Here is a 13,464-nt window from a genome sequence, read left to right as displayed (position 1 = left end):
CTCTCATTTATTCATGATTGCCCTACAAATTGTAGATAAAGGTGCATTATTATGCCATTTCACAGATGTGAACATTGTGACTCCATTTCTCTGACATGTCACTGACACACCTTATTTGTGTCAGAGGTGGGATATGAAATCGATCTTTGCGGCTTCAAGCCCACACTCTTTGGCAGGGTTTTTGATGAGAGATCTCTCGAATGTATAGGTCACCTGAATATCTCAGACTTCATCTGTTCCAGAGTATCATGGCCCTTTGCCACCTGCTCACACAGAAACCACCCCTTTGAATCCTCCCAGTCTCCCTCCCTCCCTCCCTGGGAGAGCATCTAACGAGTGCTCAGAAAAAAGTTGCTCGTGTTCTCTGCCCCAGCTCCTCATTGAGCGTCCTGGCCCCTCTACTAAGGGTGCCCCTCAGGAGGATACAAAGACACCCCTATAGAACTCAGGGCTCTTTCCCTGATGAACCCAAAGTCCTCAGGGTACCAGCCATGCCCAGGGCTGTGGCCGAGTGGCAACCAGAAGCAGTGTGGAAGGACAGCCTCTTATCCGACAGTGGGTTGTACTGTTCCTTGGCCCCCAAGAGATGCTGATGGCTCCCAGACATTGACAACGTCTTTCGGTGACACTAATCTCTCAGCTTCTGGCCCAGACCTCCTCTAGCTCACTAGCTCCCAATTCAGAGCCCTTGCAAGGTTTGTCTCATTGCCTAGACCTCAGTCATGTGGAGCATTCAGGCTACAAAGAGGCCAGGACAATTGTCGGGACCTCTCCCCTCACACTGTGAAAGTCTTAAATACACAGAGAGGACTCAGAAGTTAGAAGGTCCAGAGCGGAGTCGGCGACGGCGGCGGCGAGAGTTTGGCGCGATGTCTCACACCATTTTGCTGGTACAGCCTACCAAGAGGCCAGAAGCAGAACTCATGCTGACTATGAATCTGTGAATGAATGCATGGAAGGCGTTTGTAAAATGTATGAACACCTGAAGAGAATGAATCCCAACAGCCCCTCTATCACGTACGATATCAGTCAGTTACTTGACGTAACTGGATGACCTGGCTGACGTCAGCTGCCTCGTTTACCGAGCTGATACCCAGACATACCAGCCTTGTAACAAAGACTGGAGTAAAGAGAAGATCTACATGCTCCTTCATCGACAGGCCCAACAGGCTGGGAAATAGTTGAGTTTGGAAGCGTTAGGGGGATGGGGGTGGGCTTGGAACACAGGTGTGTACAGTGTGCTGTAGTAGAAGTTTTGTATTATAGTAATCCTGTTTCCATTTTGGTACACTCTAGCCAGGATTGAGTGTATTAGATGAAATAGGATCTTGTTCAATCTGAAACCCCCTTTGCCCCCTTCTCTCCACTCCTTTTTTTTTTTTTACTTAAACATTTTTATGATGATTTAGGTGGAAGTTGGTTTTTGTCAGTTCATGTTGTTTCCAGTCCTTCAGACTGTTCGTATCTGCTTTATAACATTCACTGTACTAACCCTTCTTCAAACCAGGGTGGGGGTGGTGACGCGGTTTAGTTATGTCCTCAAGACAAAGTCTTACTGAGAAACAAATAAATGTCCTTTAGTTAAAAAAAAAAAAAAGTTAGAAGGTCCAAAAAATTAAAATGGCAAACGTCCACTGGGATGCCACGTAGCCCCTCCGCTATCACTCTCACCCCCAGCTCTTTCACCAGATCCTCTTCACTCCTTTGGAAAAAACAAGCAAGCAAACAAAGAAAAATTTTAAAACCCTCTTTGCATATTAAGTGATGCAGTTCAATATTTGGGAGGAGGTAGAATCCCACACACCAGAGGACTCGAAGTTCCAGCTTTAGTTATGCCAGAAAACCCCGCCATTCTGAGGATAATGGACGTAATCATTGAGGAGGTCATAATTCATCGAGAAGGACAGGGATGGAAGCCCAAGGAAAGACAAGGAAGGCGCAGAGAATGAGGGGCCGAGGTCTTGAGGCTTAGAGTAGACACTCTCTACAGATGAGTTTCCCAAACTTGTAAAGGAAAGACTTCATGCTCTGAAGTCAAACAGAATCAAGGTTCATTCTGGCTCCACCACACTCTGAACATGTACAAGTTACAATCTGTCTGAGCCTAAGTTTCTTCATTTGCAAAATAATGAAAGAGAAAATTGCTGAACACTTTAAATAAGATAACGCCTGTAAAGTGGCTTGAAGAGTGTCGCTTAATAAATATTCCCCTTCCCTCTTCCCTCTGGGGAATTGAGATAAATAAGATTTCCATTTGTGCAGTAAGCTAGTTTGTATATTTCTTGTGTGACTTTACATATTGACAACTGGTTTATTAAAGTATCTTTTAAATATTGCTGTGAAAAAGCATCTATAATTACTTTTAATAAGAATTTTAAATGAAATTATTTATTTAAAGAAGAGCTTTTCTTTTAAGTGGAAATTGTAGATTAAAAGTTATAAAAAGAGTAGTCAATAGTTGCTAATTTAGTACATTGTAATACGATTTCTGGGCTTAACAGGGAAGAGGGTAGATTAACTGTTGCAAGCACAGCACTACTGTGTGTCCGCCACTCTGCTGGATGCTTTGTATTTAAGCTTTATAACAACCCTATAAGAAAGTCGTCTCATAGATATAGGAACCTGAGGCATTAAGTAATTTAGCCAAAGTCACAAAAGAGAAGTTCGTCTGAATATGACGTGCATCGTCAAGAGTTCAGCTGAGTTACTCCATGGTGTTGCTGCCTCTGCCTCCATTTTCTTCAGCAGGGCCTTAAGGGAACACTAGGCCGCTCATGCAGGCCTGTGCCCTAGAGAGCAACCCGCAGGGTCCCAAGCAAATGTAAGTTCCTGATGTGACTTCCCAACAGCCCTTGTGACCAACAGTCTCCCCTGCTTCCCAGCTCCTGCTCCTTTATGTGCCCCTTAGATAACTCCACCCTCACCCCAGTGGAGCTTAACAAAACCCTGCTCTTTTGGTCCGAATTGACCAATCTGGCCCTAGCCCAGGAACTCCAAAGCCCTGTACACACAGATCCTAATAGAGGCAGGTGCTCCAGGTCCTGGCTTTCTCTCTACCTCTGCCTTGACCTCCCCATGTAGTCCCTTGAAACGTGGCTGGTACCTCCTTCAACCCGTGAGGACTAAACCTCTATCTCAATTTCTCCTGTGGTCTGTTTTCAACCGAACTCAGCTCACTCTCCAGCACCACACACCCCACTTACCAAATGCTAATTTGATAAAGTACTATCACACATACTCAGGGTACTTCCACCAACCCACTTTTGCTCACTTAGACCATCGACACCAAGCAAAAACAGTAGTAGGTGTGTCCAGTGGCCAAGCATTCACTAAGAGCTCAGTGACAACTGATAAGTTGTCTTCTCACAGCCCCATAGATTTAGCCAACAAGGAGACAATGAGCCCTGATAGACTTAGATGCTTTATTACTCACAGCACAGCAGTGTAAGTTTCCTATTTGCATGGGTTCCTTACTCCCCAAGTCCCATGGGAGCGATGCAGAGGTGGGCACACGTGAATACCATGCACAGAGTGGGCGTCTGACGCTGAGGAACCCTGAGCTGCCGCATCCCCCCCACCCGCTCAAGACAGGATCTTTGTTACCCTGCAATGTACACAAATCTCCCCTGAGAGGGGAAGAGACAGATCTTTATCTTTACTGTCTTGGACCCTCTCCATGGAGGGAAACATTCTCTCTCTCTTTACTATCCTGGAATGTAAATAAATCTGAGTAAATTGGCTGTTAATGCCTAGATGTGAAGACTGTGAGAGATTTGTAAAGAATTGTCTCCCATCCCCCCCAAAAGTAATGGGATGTCAACACACCACTGTTTTTTGTTTGAGTTTTTCCTTCATTTATGAAACAAATATCAACTCATTGATTCACTCATTCAAAATTGATTCACATATAACTAAGTGATTCTTATATGTACAGGTAGGCATGCTTGTTGCTGAGCATAAAACCAAAAGTAAGACAAATACAGTCCTTACCTTCTTGGGGCCAACATGTTGATTTTGGCCCTAGATCCGTTTCCACAGCAATCTTTGTCAGCTGATGCCCACATGGGCTGACCCAGAAAATCCAGCTGTCTCTGAAAGTAGGCCTGGGCAGTCCAACAATTCACAAAATCTTTTTATAACTGCTAAATGAACCTACATATAGACTCATCACCAAGACAAGGAACTGAATGTCAGGGCGTACTGAGGTTCTAACACACATTCACTAAGTTTTATGAGTGAGTAGATGGTGTCATTGTTGATGGTGAGGAGATCCAGGTACAAAGGACTGAAAAGACAAGATGAGCAATCATTTTCTCCTTGAAATATAGATAATCTTAGACATAAAAATTCTTCAATTTCCATAATAATTACTAGTCCGTTTGTTTGTTAGATAATATTCCATTTTTTGTTGTATTGAAATTAATGTATGCTTATTGTTAAAAAAAAGCACTAAAAACATGCAAAAAGTGTAAAGGAATGAGTAGTCATGCAACATGATGCAACCTAAATAAAACTATTTCAACTTACTGGAGTAGTATTTTTCTGGTCGACTCAAATTCACATACCCACACATCTGCGGGGATTTTGTTTGTCTTTCTTTTCCTGAATTGGAGTCCTAGCGTTTAGTTTACTCCTTTTTTTCACTTAACACTTACAATAATATTCTTCCAAAACAATTTGAATAGCTTCACATTAGTTCATCATATAGATAAGCATTACTTTATTCAACCAGCGCCCCCACGGTTGTACCTTACCTTGATGATCAGCAGCTTTTTTTTTTTTTTCTTTTTAATTTGGCTATGTTGGGTCTTAGTTGCGGCACGTGGGATCTGTCATTGCGGTGCGCGGCCTTCTCTCTAGTTGTGGTGCGCAGGCTCCAGAGCACCCGGGCTCGGTAGTTGCAGCACATGGGCTCTCTAGTTGAGGTGCATGGGCTCAGCAGTTGTGGCACCCGGGCTTAGTTGCCCTGAGGCATGTGGGATCTTAGTTCCCCAACCCGGGATTGAAGCTGCGTCACCCCCATTAGCAGGCGGATTCTTAACCGCTGGACCACCAGGGAAGTCCTGATCAGCAGCTTTTTAAATACATTTTCCCCACATTTCTCTGTTTATTTCATTGGGATTGATTGCCAATAGTAAGATGATTAAATTAAAGGGTGCGCCCATTATTGCTGAACTGCCCTCCGGAAACACCATGCTATTATACATTCTACACCGGATTGTTTTGTCAAACTCTCAGCTTTTGAGGGCAGGCGGATGATACAAGTGTGAGGAGGAGGAAAGGGAAAAGGATGCAGGAAAAGACAGATTCTGAGGCAGACAGCAGTCAGATGTTTGTACATCTGGAAGCTTGTCCCTCCCCAAGTGCACTAGGTGAAGGCGCTGATCCATTTCCCCAAATATGGTTCCAAGAATAGACTCTGGTTGACCAGCGCTTCTGGATTCTTGCCCTGTGGCCCCCATCAGGGTCCTCAAGGATTCTCATAATAGATGAGGTCATTGACAAGTCAAGCCTTCAGTCTTAGAACTTCAGAGGGTTCCTCTCCCTTTTCAGAAATTTTCATGGCAGAGAAGTGTCATAGCCTCCGTCATGTTGCCCAAGACTAACTCTTTTTTTTTTTTTTTTTTTTTTTTTTGTGGTACCTGGGCCTCTCACTGTTGTGGCTGTGGCCTCTCCCGTTGCGGAGCACAGGCTCCGGACGCGCAGGCTCAGCGGCCATGGCTCATGGGCCCAGCCGCTCCGCGGCATGTGGGATCTTCCCAGACCGGGGCACGAACCCGTGTCCCCTGCATCAGCAGGTGGACTCTCAACCACTGCGCCACCAGGGAAGCCCCAAGACTAACTCTTTAAATAGTATTCAGATGACAAAATTAAGTTTTCAGAGCATCTTTGTTTTTCCTTCCCTTTTCCTTCCTGAGTTTAATTTCAAAAATATTCCGTACTCACTTTAAAAAAATTGGAAAATGAAGAAAATAATACTAGAAAATAGATAATGCATAGTCTTCATAAGCACAGTCATTGTTAACATTTCAGTATTTTTTCTGCCAGGCTGTTATTCATATTTTTTCCTTTTATAAAATTGTAATCGTACTCAGCTTTTTTCCACTGAACATTGCCATGAGCATTTTTTATTTTTTAAAGAAGATGTTGGGGGTAGGAGTTTATTCGTTTATTTATTTATTTTTGCTGTGTTGAGTCTTCGTTTCTGTGCGAGGGCTTTCTCTAGTTGTGGCAAGCAGGGGCCACTCTTCATCGCCGTGTGCGGGCCTCTCACTATCGCGGCCTCTCTTGCTGCGGAGCACAGGCTCCAGACGCGCAGGCTCGGTAGTTGTGGCTCACGGGCCCAGTTGCTCCGCGGCATGTGGGATCCTCCCAGACCAGGGCTCGAACCCGTTTCCCCTGCAGATTCTCAACCACTGCGCCACCAGGGAAGCCCGCCATGAGCATTTTGCCATGATATTACATAACCGACATAAACATTCATTTTAATGGATGCAAGATATTCCAGTGAGAACATGAACCATAATTTATGTAGCCATTTCCTGTGGGAAGACATTCAGGATATTTCTGACTATAAATAATCCATGTAGACACTTTTGCGTATAAAGCTAATTTCATAGTTAACTTTGCTCTGAGATATTTTAGATATAAAATAGTCATAATGGCTAATAAAAATGATTACTTATTGAGCACTAACTATCTCCAGAAATTTTACTTGCATTACTCCTATTCTCAATGGCTTTTTCAGGTAAATAGTAATATCCCCATCTCAGACATTAATTTATTCTAAGATGTAAACCTAAACCTAGATCCTTTTGTTTCAAAATCCCTTTCCTTCCATCCAAACATACTGGTACTTTATTATAGCAAAGAGTGTAAATATTTTTAAGAATCTTGACACACACCATGTCCTACTACTTCTGCCATCTTTTCTCCAACATGGAAATTTTTAATTTTCATGGATCTGTTTATGTTTGTTTGCATGATTGTTGGACCTAGAATGGTTTTAGAAGTTTATACTGTGTTAGTCTGTCCCTCTATTCTAAGCTTGGCAAGTTGGTAAGTATCTTTTCTATTTCTTCTGTAGTTTAAATTTCTTATATTTAATGCCTTATTCCATCAAAAGTTCAGTTTAGGATGTGGTATGAGAAGAATTTTCTCTCAAATTCCTAACCACTTAAACTAATTCCATTTATTGCAAATATTCTCTTTCCTGTTAAAAGAGATTAGATTCTTGTATGTAATAGAATGTGTTTCTTGGAACTTCCCTGGTGACACAGTGGTTAAGAATCTGCCTGCCAGTGCAGGGAACAAGGGTTCAAGCTCTGGTCCAGGAAGATCCCACATACTGTGAAGCAACTAAGCCCATGCACCACAACTACTGAGCCTGCGCTCTAGAGCCCGCAAGCCACAGCTACTGAGCCCGCACACCACAACTACTGAAGCCTGCATACTCTAGGGCCCACATGCCACAACTACTGAGCCCACCTACTGCAACTACTGAAGCCCGTGTGCCTAGAGCCTGTGCTCCACAACAAGAGAAGCCACCATAATGAGAAGCCCACGCACTGCAACAAAGTGTAGCCCCCACTCGTCACAACTAGAGAAAAGCCCGCGCGCAGCAATGAAGACCCAAGGCAGCAAAAAAAAAAAAAAAAAAAAAAAAAAGACTGTGTTTCTTTGCTTTCTCCTTTCATTTTGCTGTGTGCCAGACACTGTACTAGGTCTTGGGGATACAGTCGTAGAAGATAGCAGATTCACTAAACGCCAGGTCTTAGTTGTGGCATGCGGGATCTTTAGTTGCAGCATGAGGACTTCTTAGTTGTGGCATGCATGCGGGATCTAGTTCCCCAACCAGGGATCAAACCCGGGTCCCCTGCATTGGGAGTGTGGAGTCTTACCCATGAGGGAAGTCCCGTTCCTGGACTTTTGTATAGTTTGGTCTGATAAGTTTGATTGAAGGATAGAGCCAAATATAATTTGAAAAGTGAAATTACTCTTGGCCATAACCTTGGGGTCTAGCAGTTACCTGCAAAAGCCTTGACCTGCTGAGTTGCCCATTTCATTGGCCACTCATTCATGAATATTTATTGAGTACCCTTATGTGTCCTGCACTGAACTAGAGTGTCTTAAAATATAGGTTTTATTATTACTCAGGTATGGTGAGGCCAACAGATCAGGAGATGACTGCCATTGAAAAGATAGTCTGTTACTTCACAGTTCCCAAGAGGAGGGAACCAGCCATGCCACAAAGGGCCACAGAGGAAGCACCAAGGTCAGTTAGCAGGCAGAGGGAGAGGGAAGAAAACATGGGCGAGAGACTTTATTGTGGTTTTTGTGGGAAGGAACAGGTAAGGCATGGTAAGTAGGCTTAGGGTTGGCTAATTTGAATCATTTCAGTGGGCTCTGGGGTGTAGGGCCTATCTCTAGTTGTCTGGTACCTGGCCCTGGGTGATTAGGGCAGAGGGGTATGATCCAGGGTTTAATTGTTCAGTAAGAGCCCAAATGGTTGTGGTATATGAGCTTAGATTGGTTGGTTGGCATTAGAAACATGCAGGTGAATTTTTTATTATCTCTAGGAATTAGTTAGCCCAGGGAGAGGCAGTCTCTCCAGGATCAGCAAGTTCCCAAAATAGAAAAACACAAGAAAATACAGAAAATAAAAAGACATGATTAATGCAAAGAAGTTACAATGAGAAAGAGAGAGATGGTAAGCCATGAGAAGGGTCAGAGAAAGAATTTCATGGAGATACTGGGAAACCCTTCCTGATATTTCATTAATATCCCTTAGTAGGGACAGCAACAGGCAAGGCTGTTGAGTCCTTGAGTTAACAGAAAAAACATCATATGGCTAACATATGGCTAACCTCTGGGGGGAGTGAAAATCTTTCAGTCCTCTGATTTCACTCTTCCCTGAAATGGGCCAAAAGTAAAGAGGGATCCAGGGATTGAGCTGGCAACTTCTTGTTTCACAGACAGGGGAATGAGAAAGATGCTGTAAATCTCATAGTTTAATTTTTTCTTTATGACTCTTCTCATCAATGCAGCAATATCTTCACAGTCACATTCTGTCCCATGCTGGAGGAGGAACTCCTGTTGAGACACGTCTACCAGCCTGGATAGGACAGGCACTCTCCTAACGACTGGCCCCTTCTTCAGATGGTTTTGGGGACCCTCCATCTCTTGTCTCCTTTGTGACTCAGGGTGGGGTGGGTGATGGGGTGTGAACCTATTACTCAGGATGATTTCTGGAGTCTGAAGTAGTCAGTTTAGGTCCGTTCTCTTTTAGGGCTGACAGAAAATTGTTCTTGCTATATCATTTGATCGCATAGACCAGGAGAGTTCAGCACAAAATTCCAGAAAACACAGTTCAGTAAACTAAAGTGTTTGTTAGTGAAGAATGGGGCCCAGATGCCCAATTTGGGGGTTTAAAATAAGAAATCTAACCGAGTCTTAAGTTTTATTCATTTTTACATACATTCATGTGGAAGAAGAGAGTGTCAGTGATCTTTTGGTTAATCAAAGAAAATTCACAAGCATTTACATCTTTCAGAAAACAGAAATAGCAAAGTAAGCATTCTCCCATTACCAGGGTAACTAATTATTCAGTAACAACCATTAAGGATTGCAGGGTTGTTTGTATATTTTGGAAATTAAGCCCTTGTCGGTTATGTTGTTTGAAAATATTTTCTCCTAGTCCACAGATTGTCTTTTCATTTTGTTTATGGTTTCCTTTGCTGTGCAAAAGCCTGTAAGTTTGATTAGGTCCTATTTGTTTATGTTTGCTTTTATTTCTACTGCCTTGGGAGACTGACCTAAGAAACATTGGTATGATTCATGTCAGAGAATGATTTGCCTATGTTCTCTTCTAGGAGTTTTATGATGTTATGTCTTATATTTAAGTCTTGAAGCCATTTTGAGTTTATTTTTGTGTATGGTGTGGGAGTGTGTTCTAACTTCATCAATTTACATTCAGCTGTCCAGCTTTCTCAACACCACTTGCTGAAGAGACTGTTTTTTCCTCCATTGTATATTCTTGCCTACTTTGTCAAAGATTAATTGACCATAGGTATGTGGGTTTATTTCTGGGCTCTCTATTTTGTTCCATTGATCCATATATCTGTTTTTGTGCCAATACCATGCTGTTTTGATTACTATAGCTTTGTAGTATTGTCTGAAGTTGGGAGGGTTATGCCTCCTACTTTGTTCTTTTTCCTCAGGATTGCTTTGACAATTCTGGGTCTTTTATGGTTCCATATAACTTTTAGGATTATTCATTCTAGTTCTGTGCAAAAATGTCATGGGTACTTTTATAGGGATTGAATTAAATCTGTAGATTGCTTTGGGTAGTATGACCATTTTACTAATATTAATTCTTCCAATCCAAGAGCATGGGATATACAAACAGCTCATACAACTCAATAACAACAACAACAACAAAAGCCCCAATCGAAATATGGGCAGAAGTCCTAAATAGACATTTCTCCAAAGAACACATACAGATGGCCAGCAGGCACATGAAAAGATGCTCAACATCACTAATTATTAGAGGAATGCAAATCAAAACTACAATGAGGTACCACCTCACACTGGTCAGAATGGCCATCAGTAAAAAATCTGCAAATAACAAATGCTGGGGAGGGTGTGGAGAAACGGGAACTCTCTTATACTGTTGGTGAGAATGTAAATTGGTGGAGCCACTATGGAAAACAGTATGAAATTTCCTCAAAAAAGTAAAAGTAGAGTTGTCATATGATCCAGCAATCCCACTCCTGGGCATATATCTGGACAAAAGTATGATTTGAAGATACATGCACCCCAATGCTCATAACAGCACTATTTACTATAGCCAAGACATGGAAGCAACCTAAATGTCCACCGACAGATGAGTGGATAAAGAAGATGTGGCATGTACGTGTGTGTCTGTGTATATATATAATGGAATATCTATATCTATATCTATACATACACACAATGGAATATTACTCAGCCATAAAAAAGAATGAAATTATGCCATTTGTAACAACATAGATGGACCTAGAAATTATCATACTAAGTGAAGTAAGTCAGACAGAGAAAGACAAATATCATATGATGATATCACTTATATGTGGAATCTAAAATATGACACAACTGAACTTATCACAAAACAGGAAACAGACTCATGGACATGGAGAACAGACTTGTGGTTGCCACGAGGGGTGGGGGGAGGGATAAATTAGGAGTTTGGGATTAACAGATACACACCACTATATATAAAAGAGATAAACAACAAGGTCCTACTGTATAGCACAGGGAACTATATTCAATATCCTGTAATACACCATAATGGAAAAGAATATGAAAAAGAATGTATATGTGTATATATATGTATATACATATATATAAATATACGTGTATAACTGAATCACTTTGCTCTACAACGGAAACTAACCCAACATGGTAAATCAACTATAATTCAATAAAAAATAAATTTAAAAAACAGAATGGGGGGGGCTTCCCTGGTGGCACAGTGGTTGAGAGTCCGCCTGCCGATGCAGGGGACACGGGTTTGTGCCCCAGTGCGGGAGGATCCCACATGCCGCAGAGTGGCTGGGCTCGTGAGCCATGGTCACTGAGCCTGCGCATCTGGAGCCTGTGCTCCTCAACGGGAGAGGCCACAACAGTGAGAGGCCCGCGTACCGCAAAAAAAAAAAAAAAAAAACAGAATGGGGAATTGGTTAAATAAATAATGGTTAATCATTTATTGGTTAAATAAATGATTAACCTAAAAAAAATTGCACGGTTTTTTCCTTACAAGTCTTCTTTGCCATTTGCAAGAATTGTTTTATGATGCAGAATAGTATTAATAAAACAGAGAACTTTTTATCTTGTGAGATTGTTTTCATCAGCAGTTGAAAAGGGGCACAGTTCCAAGACTAAGCAACATAATTCCACTTTTTAGCACATAGGAAAAAATAATAGATTGAGAATCTGAGTACTTACAGTATGGAAAGGAGAGGGTAGCCTAGGAATATTAACAAATATATTACAGGGCATGAGAAGTTTTTCAGCTATGCACTTAAAAGCAATTCCAATTTTTACTGATGTTCTTAAAGAATATCCCAGAGGATATAGCTCTAAACCATCGCAACGTGTCTTAAAATACTTTCTTTTTCTTCCCTCTCAATCTTGCTTCTGCACCTTGTTGATTAAAGCCTCTCTCTCCCTTTCATTTCCCGCTCGCTGCCAACCCTCCCCGATAACCCATCCAAGTGACTCTTGAGTCTTTTGGTTCCCCTCCTCCCCCCAGCTCCTGGATCTATTTTTTCTCTCTCTCACTAGATATTTGCTTCCTCTCTGATGGAAAAGCTCTGGCCTCTCCCAGTAGATGCTCCAGCCCAGGCACTGAGCTGACAACTTCAAACTTCCCCTTAGAGGGAGAGAGGGGGGAAGATTCAATGATTCTCTTTCTTTCACAGTCAGGGGGATGGGAAAGATACTGTACATCCCACAATTTAGTTTTTTTCTTTGTGACTCTTATCACCAATGTAGTAGTATCTTCAGGGTGTAAGTCAAGAAAGGGTGTAGGTCTAGAAAAAATGGCCCACAGAACCCAACTGTCATGCTTTTAGTTCAGACCTGGGACCCTTGGGTGTGATGGGTGAAGGTGCTGGGAGAGGGGAGAGGAAAGCTGTCAGTTTCCAGGGGTACTTTTTCAAATTACACATCTCCATGGAAATTCGGAGCCCTTTCAGCTAAGAATCACCTTGACTCTGCATTCAGTTCATCAGTAAATCTTGTCGACTTGACTTCAGAAAAAGCCCAGAATCTAACCACTTCTTAACACCTTTGCTGCCACCACTCTAGTCTAAGCCAGGACCAACTCCCACTTGATGACTGCAGGAGCAAACCTGTATTCATTTCCCATTGCCACTGTAAAAGATTACCACAAACTCAGTGACTGAAAACAACACCAATTTATTATCTTACAGTTCTGGAGGTCAGAAGTCCAAAATGGATCTCAGTGGTCTAAAATCAAGATGTCAGTAAGGCTGCTTTCCCTCTGGAGGCTCTAGGGGAGAATCCGCATCCTTGCCTTTTCTAGCTCCTACAGGCCACCTGCGTTGTTTGCCTCATGGTCAAGTCTTTCTCACACTGCAACATTCTCTCACTCTCCTGACTCCCTTTTTCACTTTTAAGGACACTTGTGATTACAGTGGTTCAACCTGGATGATCCAGGATGATCTCCCCATCTCAAGATCCACTGATTAGCAATCGTAATTCTATCTGCAACCTAATTCTTCTTGCCATGTAAAATAAGATATCCACAGCTTCCAGAATTAGAATGTGGACATATTTGGGAGGATCTTATTCTGCTTACCACATCTCTAACTCATCTCACAGCTTCCACTTTTGTCTCACTTCAATCTGTTCTCCACACAGCAGCCAGAGTGATCCCATTAAGCTATTTATCACATCACT

At 42.3% G+C, this 13,464-nt stretch overlaps 1 pseudogene across 1 annotated transcript; it reads left to right on the top strand.

The window, feature by feature from the left end:
• The first annotated feature begins 869 nt into the window (after positions 1 to 869).
• On the top strand, positions 870 to 1,554 carry LOC309821837 (enhancer of rudimentary homolog; annotated as a pseudogene). Its single transcript has one exon. The product of its transcript is annotated as an enhancer of rudimentary homolog (transcript).
• Positions 1,555 to 13,464: the final 11,910 nt, after the last annotated feature.

The sequence above is a fragment of the Grampus griseus genome, assembly GCF_964374135.1.
Source record: "Grampus griseus genome assembly, chromosome: 1".
In the NCBI taxonomy this organism is placed as follows: Eukaryota; Metazoa; Chordata; class Mammalia; order Artiodactyla; family Delphinidae; genus Grampus; species Grampus griseus.
This window is presented reverse-complemented; position numbering and strand designations above follow the sequence as displayed.